Below are 12,698 nucleotides of genomic sequence, written 5' to 3' on the forward strand. Positions count from 1 at the left end.
TGGGGTGGGAAGGTTGTGGATAACTTTATTACGGCTTAAAATGTACCTGGGAGATTAATACATAGTGTTTGGGGGGGGGGGGGGGTGCGGAGGGGGGATGGTGGAGCACCTTACATTCCAGGTCTGCTAATCGCTGTCAATAGCTTTGCCTGGGTCAAAATTCTCAGCGTGAGAAGTGAAGGTGCCACCTTTTGCAACACCACTGGGGCGACTGAGTAATGTTAAAATGAAAAATGCACGCAGAGAGTGAGGGGGGAACTGACAAGTGCTCTGTGATAAATAAGTGCAATATATATGTATATATATATTCTTTTTAAAAAAATAAAAAAACAGGTATGCATCTGCACCCTCCTTTCCTTCCCTTTAGTGCACCACTCTTGTGTAGTTTCCCGAGCTGTCTTTTGGTGCGTTACAACATTTAAGTCAAAAAAAAAGACGCCGGCTTTGACGCAGGGAGATCTTGTCTTTTTTTCCAAGAGGCAATTTTAAGTACGTCATTAATATGGCGCCAAAAGATTTTGAAGTATGAGCTATTTCGTTGCTAGGTCCTGTAGTGTACGCCCGTGCCAAAAGAGAGAGAGAGAGATCGCCTTCTCTCCTGGAGGTAAATTTCCCAAAGTGAGTCTGCCTCCCGCGATCTTCCAACCTTTGGATTTTTTTTATAAAAAAAAATTATAATCCCTCTACCCTTCCTCCCTAAAAAAAAATATACGATCAGGAAGGGCACTTTTTTTTAAAAAAAACCCCCAACAACAAGGAGGGAAGATTTTTTTTTAAGGGGGGGGGAAAGATAAGTAAGAGAAAGAGGGAGGGAGGGAAAGAGAGAGGAGGTGGGGAGGGGAAAAAGCCACAAGATGCAGTTTGACACAGAGAGAGGGGGACACACACACACACACAAACAAACCCGGAGCGAGAGGATCCAGGAACGCAACAGGAACCTGCATTAAAGTGATCTGAAAGGTGGGAGAGTGAGTGAGAGGAGGGAAAGCGGAGCTGCAAACTGTATGTGTGTCTCTCTCTCTATGTGTGTGTGTGAGTGAGTGAGAGAGAGAGAGCGCCCATTGCATTTCATTGGCAGCCATCTCAGCACTGTGTAACTGCATGTTTTTTTTTACAGAGAGAGAGAGGGAGGGAGGAGGGAAGAGAGAGAGAGAGATTTAAATGTATTAATGTGCATCGGATCGATGTGCGTTTCCTCCTCCTGCGCTTGCACGCTCGCTCTCTCTCTCTCTCTCTGCCTCTCTGCTTTCTTCCCCCCCCCCTTTAACATATATCAGCACCATCGCATTCATATTACAACACCATCATCATCAGCATCGTGGCCCGAGGACAAGTCACCGCAAAAAGAGAGAGAGAGGGAGAGAGAGAGAGAGAGGGGGATATAAAAGATCCGAAGCTTTATAAGCAAGCAAAAAAAAAAATTGCATGGTAATTATTATTGATCGTTTATAAGTAGCGAGCTGAGTAACTGTTTAATTTGTGGGAGGTGTGTGTGGGGTGGGTGATTGAGGAGTGTGTGTATGTGTGGGGAAGGGGGGGGGAGGTCTGGGATCTGCATACCCCCCCTCCCCTCCCATATACACACACACACTCAGGCGTGCAGAAATCATCCTAATTTTGTTCCTTGACTTTTTTTTAGGGGGGGGTGGGTGTGGAAACCAGAAGTGCAAGGCTGAACTTTTGTTTCTATTATGGATAATATTCTACCGCTTGCCTGTAGCTGTGTAGCAGTCACTGCAGTCCAGGAGTCCCAAAATATTGTTGACATTTTTTTGTTGTTGTTGTACCCCCCCCCCCCCCCTCTCCAGCTTGTGAAACAAGGAGGTGGGGGGAAGATTGTAATGTTTGGTCTGTGTATGTATGTGTGTGTTTGAGAGGGGTTTGTGTACAGATGCAGATCTTAGGAGGGAGTTGGGGAGGGAGAATTGGGGAAAGGGGGGGGGTTGAGAAGGAAAGATGTGCATTTAATTTTTTTTTCAAACCAATTTCTTTATTTAGTTGCATGATTGTGGGTTTGTGTGCGATCCACGGGGTGTTGGGACAACCGTTTGCAACGTAGGAGCTGTTTTTTTTAAATGATACGTTTAATAAATGGTGTCTCTCTCTCTCTGTGTACATGTAGGTTCCTGAGTGCAAGCTGCGCTGCTGACTCTAGGGGGAGGTGGCTCTTGTTTATCCCGAATTCGCTGCGCTCAGGTTCACCGGGGGGAGGCGTGGCTGCTCGATATCACCCCTTCTAGCAAACAGCAACACCCACCCAGAAGACAGGAGGAAGGGGGGGGGGGAAAGAAGAAAGGCCAAAAAAAAAAGAAAGTTGCTGGATCCTGCACGCAGGTATAACTTGCAGCACGTTTTTAACACTTAATCAACCCCCCTTCTTTTTTTTTAACTGCCTGGATGCACAACTTTATGACAGATATACACGTGTTGTTGCCTGATGTCGTGTGGCAATCACTTGACCAGTTAACTGAGTCACGCATTCAGTGAAAGCCCACAGATTGAAGATGTGGACCTCACCCCCCCCCCCTCTCAGAACTAAATTAACTCTCTCTGTGTTGGAACTTTTTTTTTGGGGGGGGGGGGCAGTGGTTGTAAAACAACAGACTTTCAGCATCTTCATTTGCAAAGAATGCACCAGCTGTATACATTTTTGTTTTGTAACAGCTCTTTGAGTTCAATGCAAAGCCAGTTTCTGATCATTCGCGTTCAAAATTAAGTTGTACGGCGGGGGGGGGGGGGGGGGGGTGGAGCTATTCTGATATTGCAATGCAACTTGTTTCTAACATATGTTGCTTTTTTATTGGAAAGTAAAGATGACATTTCTAACTTGCAAACATTTATTGTCACGTATTAATATAGAGTGAAAAGTATTGTTTCTTGCGTGCTATACAGACAAAGCATACTGTTCATAGAATACGTAGGGGAGAGGGTGCAGAATATAGTGTTGCAGTCATATATGGTAGGTCCATTCAAAAGTCAGATGGCAGCAGATTAATTGTCAGGTTAAAGAGAATGCAGTTCACAATGTGCCATATCACAAGCAAAGTTAGAAGTGATTGTAACCTTTCTGGAAATGATTGAAGTCTTTCGATTTAAAATAAACTCAGCATTTCCATGCAGGCTGTGTTTGCAAATAGTTTGGATTTCAAACCAGCAAATGGACTTTCTGAAGTTTCTACTGCAGTCAAAGTGGAGAGGGAAATGTGACAGTTGTACTGTGGTTCCCCTCCCCCTTTTGAGCATCACTTTGCACGCTGCTGTTCTTGTGGTTTGTGTATTGTGTTCCTCCCTTGCTTCATTGCTTTGGTGAAGGGCAAAGGTATTTTTTTTTTAAAGCTGTGATCTCATGTATGAGTTAAAAGGTAGTGGAAACTCTAGAGGTCAATATTATGCCTGAGATTACTCGTAGATGTGACTTGAAAGTGGGGTTAACAATGAACTGTCTATGATAATCAACTACAGTATCCTTTACAAAGCCCTATATTTGTTTGTGAGCTGTGAACTCAGAGGGGCACCTCCTTGAAGTACTTGCAGCCCTTGTCTGTACTTGGTCTGTTTTGAAATGAATTGCAGTGGATTGATGGTGTGCAGATAATGCATCAAGTGACATGGTGACAATGTGCAGGAGTACTGAAGTGCAATAGTCAGATGCAATTTTGATGTTCTATGTAGATTTTGTGAACTAGTTATGTTGCAGGTATTGGTACAGGCAAAAAAAAGTGTTGAGGTCTTGTGCCTGAAATGGGCAATGAAAGCCCTTTGTTTATGCAATTAGAGGGCCCAGCACCCATTTGTGACACCCTTCCATTGCCCAAATGCACTCAGCACTGGGCTGGCCCTGTTTAGTAATGTTTGCTCTACTTTTGGCTAAACCAGTGGGTCCTTTAAGGCAATATATTGGTACAGGCTGCCACTGAAAAGCTGAGGTTTTTAAAAAAATGACATGCCTGAATGTGGAGTTGTTCTATATTGAAGCCATGAGCCACTGTTGGCAATAGCTCATCTCCTCACCTTCCCCTGTAGCAACATGTCAACCTCACTATCTGTGTGAATGAATTTCTATCCTAGAAAACTGTTCCAGGGTGGTTTTTGCACACCTCCTAGTGGTGGGTTTTAGACTGATATTGTTGGAAGGCACAAAGCATATAGTCCACCTGCTCTTGTGTCTACTATTAATTGTGGCCTGAGGAGATCAAGGTAGGCAAAATGCAACAAAATGAGACCATTTACCTTCAAGTAAAGATTTTTTTGACTGATGCAAAAGCCAACAAATTGAACTTGTACAACTGAGGAGGCAGATGGATTTTAAACAGATCTTGCTTTCTGGGTACAGTACCAACTTGGATGTCAGGTTTATAATCAGTGGATGAAATGCATGCAGTCAAAGGAGTCTGTAAATGGGATTATTCCACAACTAATTGCTCAAGCAGGTAGTTGAGTCTAATTTGAAAAACCTGCTATATCATTGACCCCTATAATTAGTAGCATATTTCGACTACATGTTTGCAGTTTAATAAATCATTTTATGTATAATTGCATCAAGACTGACAGAAACAAATATATGATGAGTATAGCATGACTGCTCAGGTTTCTAAAAAGATTATTATTCGATATGAGTGACTCTGGTCAGGTCACATTGATTGCTACTCCTGAGTGACATTCAGAAGTTGGTGATGAGCTTTCTGCATAAACCATTACTGTAATTGTGCTGGTTCTCCTAGAATGACATTAGGTAAGGGATTCCAGGACCTAGTGACAGTGAAGGAATGGTGAAATATTTTCAAGTTAGAAGGGTGATCTGGAGGGGAACTTGGAGGTTGTAATAATACTCCCAAGAATCCCCTTCTCTGTGGGAGGCAGTAATTGTGATGAGTTGGTAGATTGCATCCTCTGGATTGTACATAATGCAGCCATAATATGCCAGTGATGAAAATGTGCACGATGAGTCCAAGGGAAGGGACATCGATCTGACAAACTGCTCTGTCCTGGATGGTGCCAAACTTTTTAAGTGTTATTGCAGTTGTGCCCATCCAAGCAAGTGGTGACATTGCCATCACACTGTAGCCTTTCAACCCAAGTGGTTGCTTCTGGAGGACTCATTGATGATGACACAGTTAAATGTCGGGGGAGGAGGCTGGGCCTTTTTCTTGGAAATTGTTTTAGCTTGACACTTGTGTAAATGTTATCTGTCACTTGTCAGCACAAGTCTGAATGTTGTGCAGGTTGACATCAGCTGTGTCGTTGTTGGAGGAGTGTGAATGGAGCTAAACCTTGTAGGCTCCTCAGTGCCATATATGGTTGAATGCTTCCTTGTTGTATAAAGGTTACTATTAATGTTTCTCTGGCAATGTTTCATTCAGGACCGTAAATGAGATCTGGAACCGAGTAGTTAGGCAGAACCCAGAGTGAGCATCATTGAACAACTGGTGATTACTTTGTCCATCACTTCGCTGTTAATTGGGGAGGGCTGATATGGCATTAATTGGTTGGGTTATATTTGTTTTTTTTTGTAGATAGGACATAGCTGGTTGATTTTCCACATTGTCAGGTAAATGCCAGCATCATAACTGTAGTAGAGCAGCTTGGTGAGGTCAGCAGCTAACTCTTGTTCTTAGGTCTTCAACACTTCTGTACATAAGGGGAGCTTGCAGCCACATGAGGGCTTTTATTGTTTTGGTGCACGTTCTGCTATGGGTCTTTGTTGCCATGCTCAGTAGAATGCTTTCTTGATGTTTAATGATTACTCTGAACCCTCAGATTACTAAATGATGGACGTATATATTTTGAGTATTTTTTTTAAGTGTTAAATTAACATCCATCTTTTGTAAACTTAATTTCATCCTTTCTTACATCCCTTCCCAGTATTTGAACCTTAGTATGCAATGTTCTGAGTTTTCCTTCCAAACTAATTCCTGAGTTAGAAGGACTCGCATTAGGTCAATCCTGGATAAGCACTCCCATAAAAATCTTTCAGTTAGAAAATTTCACTAAAATTTAATTTGCCGCCCCTCCCCAACACTACTGTGCAATGGCAAAATTGAGATTTCAAATTGATCTGGATATATCATGATACCACTACATGTTTTATTCTCTGAATTTCCTCCAGATGAGTTGTACCATATTTGTATATAAGAAATCTGTTGCTGTACAGCTACATGTGTACTTGAAAGATCCAACAGACCACTAATCCATTTAAGTTGTGGTACTTCAGGGAGGCAGTTTATAATGCCAGTAACTTTATTGACAACTGAGCAGTGAGGAATTTGCTTCCTCTTCCTGTCCAGTACTCCATGGTCAATTACACTCTGAAACGTATACTGCCTGTTCTCTGCCATAACAGAGTTTTCTCTACTCTGCTATTAACACAGAAATCTTTTGCCCTTTTTGATTTAAAGCCCAAACACCCCACCATTGCATCAAGATGACATTTCCATTTCCAAATGACCATCCTTATTGCCTGTTTGAGCAAGATTGACAATGTCTGATGATCTCTATTTGATGTTGTGGACTCGCACACAAAGTAGTTTATGACTGCTGTAAACTCGACTGTCTTAGAGATGTTGAAGCTAGTAGGGAGAGGAGACTCAATTCACCAGTCCCAGCTGGATTTGAAAGCAGGTGCCACAGATGGAAAAACATTGTGCAGCCCACTACTCTACCCACTGCTACTTTTTCAAAGGTTGTTCAGAAAAACAGAAATGGTCTAAGTGTTCTTCCATGATGGCAAAACAAAACACACCAAAAATGACTCTTATTTGTGGTACTTTTTTAACACACCCTTGTTTTGAACGAAGACAATGTGGTAACATTTCTGTTCATGTTTAGATGGCTTAACACTCGTGGAAGCACCTGATTGGTTGAAAATGCAGTTACAATCCGCAATACAAGATGTAGCTACTGGGCAAATCATCTGGGAAAACAGACAAATTCTTTGAAAAGACCAGAAGATTGTATCATAAGGTGAGCATTCCTTACTGGTTTCTTACTGTATCTGATTCTTAACTGGAACTATCACTACCCAACACTTGTGGATTGATTGTTACCCAACACTTGTGGATTGATTGTTTCATCCTGCTGTTAAAGTATTTATTAGTTGGATCAATATCTCTGGGAGATTTTTTTCTTTATTCTTTCATGGCATGTGGACATTGCTGGTTAGACCAGCATTTGTTGCCCATCTTTAATTGCCCTCGAGCTGAGTGGCTTGCCAGGCAATTTTCCTGGGTAGTTAAGAGTCAACCACATTTCTGTGGGTCTGGAGTCACGTGTAGGCTAGACCAGGTTCAGGACGGCAGAGTTCTGTCCTTAAAGGACATTAGTGAACCAGATGGGTTTTTACAGCAATAGATGATAGTTGCCATGTTCACCATTACTGAGACTAGCTTTATATTCCAGATTTATTGACTTAATTTAAATTCCACCGGCCGCTGTGGTGGGATTTGAACCCATGGCCCCCAGAGCATTTTCCTGGGCTTCTGACTAACCCAGTGACGTTACATTATTAAACTTGGATTTCTTTCATTACCTCTTGAGTTTGTCGTCTTGCTGTCCTTGTGGCCTCTTTGCAGTGCTCAGCAACCCTTTTGGGATGCTTATGTGCCTTTTTACCCAGTTGGAAGGAGTTTGTGTGTGGGTTCCCACAGTGTGATCCTCCCGCCCCTGTTCTGGGAGGTGCTTGGCTTTTACTTGGTTTCAAGCCATAATTAAGATTGACACCATAGTGTGTGGAATTGCTGTTCAGTGTGTGAACCAGCATTCTGCTGCCCTAGCAATGCAACACCGAACTCAAACTTTACTCCAAATACAGGTATTGCGGATGCTGGAAATCTGAAATAAGAATAGAAAGTTCTGGCAGCATCTGTGGAAAGAGTCAAGTTTAATATGACTCTTCTGCAGAATTTTAAATGTTGTGTTACAAAGTTTACAAAGCTTATGTTTAAATTGAAGTTTTGATGAAATCTTATGTTTGGTCATTTTAACCCTATATTAAATGAAAATGCATTCCTGACTCTATAAACAAATGTCTAATTAAACAGGTTAAAAACTGGTGCCATATTGCTGATTAATCTACTCAATAGATATGTATCCACTGTAAACAATGCTCAGTGCATCAGTCCAGCTGTGGAGTGTACTGGTGCAGGATTGATGAGGGAGAGATGTACTGTGAACCATACAAGGGAATGGAACAATAGGTCAGAAGGGCAAAGCATCACTAAACAGAAGGTGCAGCAGGTGAGGAGAGCAAATTCAGGCACATATTCAGCTGTGTTTTTACATATCCTTAGAGGAAGTTGTCCAGATTGAAGGAAAGTATTCAGGTAAGCAATGAGGATCACTGTCATATTCATCACACTGATAGACATAGAAGTGAATATCAATTATTTTACATTGCTATGTCTGGGTAAGAGTATAGGGCCACCTGCATACTAGGAGCTGAGAAAGATTATACTACGCAGATAGAATAAACTATACAATTAACTGAATCTCCTTTGCCATCTGCAGCTATCAAGTTTTTAAAAACATTTTAATGGAATTTATATACTGTGGTCCAGCATTTCATTTTTCTCAAATTGCAGCACCAGTCATATTGTTATTTTTCAATAGAAGACAATATTCAGGAGTCACGATTGTGTCAGGACTGGTGGTGGGTGCAAAGCAAATAGAACGCTTTACACAATAAGAGGACACCACTATGGATGTTTGTTGATACAGAGTCGGGGAGATACTGAAGTTTATGCAGATGACATAAGATTTGTGTAATGTACATACTTTGGCAATGATTTTCATTTGCATCAAATTCAGGGCATTGTCTTTTGCTGTGAAACATATACTGTCATTGCAACAACACTGTACATAGCAGTCGTCACAAACTCGTCCTGTGGCTTTTTCTGCAGGAAGTCCATAAACACAGCAAGACCAATCTGATATTGCAGGACCAGCATATACACTTCCGCACCTGCACACTTTGTGAAGCGCGATGAAGGACATCAGTGAGTTTGCAAGAGTGAACACAGGATGATTCACAGCTTACGAATGAGCACAGTAAGAAGTCTCACAACACCAGGTTAAAGTCCAACAGATTTATTTGGAATCACGAGCTTTCGGAGCGCTGCTCCTTCTTACTGTGAGACTTCTTACTGTGCCCACCCCTGTCCAATGCTGACATCTCCACATCTTGCTTACGAGTGAGGAAGGGAGAAGGATAGTTGTTGATGGAGAACTAGATGTTAAAGTTTTAAAGTTTAAGTATATTTATTAGTGTCACAAGTCGGCTTACATTAACACTGCAATGAAGTTACTGTGAAAATCCTCTAGTCGCCACACTCTGGCGCCTGTTCGGGTACACTGAGGGGCAATTTGGCATGGCCAGTGCACCTAACCAGCACGTCTTTTCGGACTGTGGGAGGAAACCGGAGCACCCGGAGGAAACCCACGTAGACACGGGGAGAACATGCAGACTTTGCACAGACAGTGACCCAAGCCGGGAACCGAACCTGGGTCCCTGGTGCTGTGAGGCAGCAGCACTAACCACTGTGCCGTCCCACGTAGCTCACTCTCTCCATCACAATGGCAATGTCATGCAAACGCATTAATAATTCAGCCACTATTATTGCGAACAACAACTTCTATCTTTAATTGCCACATTCACTCCATTGAACATCTCAGTTGTTTCCCTCAAGTCAACTCTTAACTTTTGCTCAGCACCTGAGTTTCTTTTCATTTTGTCTCCTCTTTACTCCTATTTAGCATCTCCAACAATACTGTTAACTTCAGATTGCCTCCAAAACTTCACCTTATACATTGCAACACACAAAGAAACACAAATCACTTTTGTCATAGAAACCCTACAGTACAGAAAGAGGCCATTCGGCCCACCGAGTCTGCACCGACCACAATCCCACCCAGGCCCTACCCCCATATCCCTACATATTTTACCTGCTAATCCCTCTAATCTACGCATCCCAGGACACTAAGGAGCAATTTTAGCATGGCCAATCAACCTAACCCGCACATCTTTGGACTGTGGGAGGAAACCGGAGCACCCGGAGGAAACCCACACAGACACGAGGAGAATGTGCAAACTCCAGACAGACAGTGACCCAAGCCGGGAATCGAACCTATGTCCCTGGAGCTGTGAAGCAGCAGTGCTAACCACTGTGCTACCGTGCTGCCCTATAATTCTATGATTCTCACAACACCAGGTTAAAGTCCAACAGATTTATTTGGAATCACGAGCTTTCGGAGCACTGCTCCTTCTTACTGTGTCTCTGTCTTTATTTTGGCCATATTAAATACATATCATACTAACACATAGATTCACAACTGTTTATTTTCCTGTATTCTCCATTCTTACTGGCAGATTTTTAATTTGGTATATTTCGGAGCAGAAACTTGTCTTGGGCTGTAGTGTTTAGCAGGTGATATGGCGCTAACCGCCTGTTATATGCTCAGCTTGATATTTCGTTCTACTGAGGTGAATGGAACTGAATATTGAGCTGGGAGTATAAAGGATGGTCATTATAAACCGAGCCAGCAGATGAAGCTCGCCACTGACAGCATGAAATCAGAATAGCTGTCCTTCCATGTCAGCTACTTTAAAAAAATGCTGTCTTCACTTGTTTTATGTCTGTTCACACAATCCCACTATCAGTTCCACAGCTGTGACCCGCATCTTCAACTAAATGGACTGGACAACAATCCTTTCAGTACCTGCAACCCAGAAACCACCAAATCACACGGAGTTCAATTTGCTGTCTGTATTATAGCTCGCCCATGTGTTAGGTGTGAGTTAAAGGGGTAGCAGATTTTACATTTTCATGAACAAATGTGACCCCAGTTCTCCTAAACATTTGGAACGTTCCCTGGTTCTACCAAACCCTAGAATCTTACCAAGTGTTACCAAAGCCTAAGACTGTCATCGGAGCTATTAAACTGCACACCCTACCAACACTTGGGATAAGCAACATATCCCAAACTCCAGTTGGTACATTTTAATAGCATCGGCCTGTATTTCCTTCAGTTTAGAAAATGTTACAGGATAAAAATTGAATACACATGTAAATGAAATATACACAAAAGGGCTACTTATCTACACTTTACACACAATAATGTAGTTCAATGCCCAGAGCACTAGTAAAAATTGCATAATGCCTGATTATAAAAGCTATAATTCAATTAGTTCACTTACTGCAGTTTTACTTTTACATTAATTGTATTTTGAACAAGAATTGTCTGAAAACTTCACTCTGTTCAACATATAGGCTGGAATTTTACCGGCACGCCCGCCCCGATTCCGGGGGCAGGCACGGCTCGGAGAACAGCATTCTCCGTTGGCCCTGGGGCGGGATCGTACGAACCTTGGATGGACGTGCCGGTAAAAGTTCACCCATAGTTTCATTAACATGAGTGCAAGTGCAGCTGCGCAGTCCCACTCTAGTGCATCATGTTCTATCTCATGTCCTGCTCAGTGTGATGCAGTATTGGAATGAAGTAGATGTGGAAAAACTATGAGAAGATGTTTACAATTCCGCTTACTGCCTATTTCAACTTGTCGCAGATCAAAAGCACCCTTTCTCTGTGCCACAATCGTTGCCTGGTCCTGGCTGTGTCGACCTCCATTTTTTGAGGCACTTCTCTGTCACTTGAGGGCCATTTAACTCTTCTTATACTTTTTACTTAGTCACTACCAGAGGCAAAAACACAGCTACCTGTGAGCAGAAGCCTCTGAATCCCTTGTACACTGAGAAGTATACAAAAGCAAATCCCTAATCCATCTTGGCCACTAGATCCCAATATACATTAAAGACACAATATAAATGAACAGAGGGATCTGAGTGTCCATGTGCATAGATCCCTGAAAGTTGGCACCCAGGTTGATAGGGTTGTTAAGAAGGCGTACGGTGTGTTAGTTTTTATTGGTTGAGGGATTGAGTTTCGGAGCCAGGAGGTCATGCTGCAACTGTACAAAACTCTGATGCGGCCGCATTTGGAGTATTGCGTACAGTTCTGGTTGCCGTATTATAGGAAAGATGTGGAAGTGTTGGAAAGTGTGCAGAGGAGATTTACCAGGATGTTGCCTGGTATGGTGGGAAAATTGTGTGAGGAAAGGCTGAGGGGCTTGAGGTTGTTTTCGTTAGAGAGAAGAAGGTTAAGAGGTGACTTAATAGAGGCATACAAGATGATCAGAGGATTAGACAGGGTGGATAGTGAGAGCCTTTTTCCTCGGATGGTGTTGGCTAGCACAAGGGGACATAGCTTTAAATTGAGGGGTGAGAGATATAGGACAGATGTTAGAGATAGGTTCTTTACTCAGAGAGTAGTAAGGGCGTGGAACGCCCTGCCTGCAGCAGTAGTGGACTCGTCAACATTAAGAGCATTCAAATGGTTATTGGATAAACATATGGATGATATTGGAATAGTGTAGATTAGAGGGGCTTTAGATTGGTACCACTGGTCGGCGCAACATCGAGGGCCGAAGGGCCTGAACTGCGCTGTAATGTTCTATGTTCTATCTTCAGAGCCAGAATTCATGCAAGATTTCCACCCCCCCCCCTCCATTGAATTAACAGACATAGTTCGTCCTTAGGAAGATCTTAGTCAGAAACTCTCCGTGAGAAGAGTGTACTTCACTGAAAATACTGTTCACAGGCAGTGCCAGCTCCTGCAGGAAAGCCTGCAATCACAATCATTTGCCTAGC

General features: G+C 42.6%; 1 protein-coding gene across 10 annotated transcripts in view; it reads left to right on the plus strand.

Moving 5' to 3' along the window:
• Positions 1-475: 475 nt before the first annotated feature.
• jade2 (jade family PHD finger 2) overlaps positions 476-12,698 on the plus strand; it is a 171,314-nt gene continuing 159,091 nt past the window's right edge. For 2 of the 10 annotated variants that reach the window (XM_078230853.1, XM_078230860.1), the window contains exons 1-3: positions 1,151-1,428; positions 2,123-2,334; positions 6,826-6,960. The gene's annotated coding sequence lies outside the window, so the exon portion shown is untranslated. Of the gene's footprint in view, positions 619-797; positions 961-1,150; positions 1,429-2,122; positions 2,335-6,825; positions 6,961-8,078; positions 8,233-12,698 lie in introns of those variants that run through there. The other 8 variants (XM_078230856.1, XM_078230862.1, XM_078230859.1 and 5 more) reach the window with 7 other exon arrangements.

This window comes from Mustelus asterias, chromosome 16, assembly GCF_964213995.1.
Source record: "Mustelus asterias chromosome 16, sMusAst1.hap1.1, whole genome shotgun sequence".
NCBI classification, from domain to species: domain Eukaryota; kingdom Metazoa; phylum Chordata; class Chondrichthyes; order Carcharhiniformes; family Triakidae; genus Mustelus; species Mustelus asterias.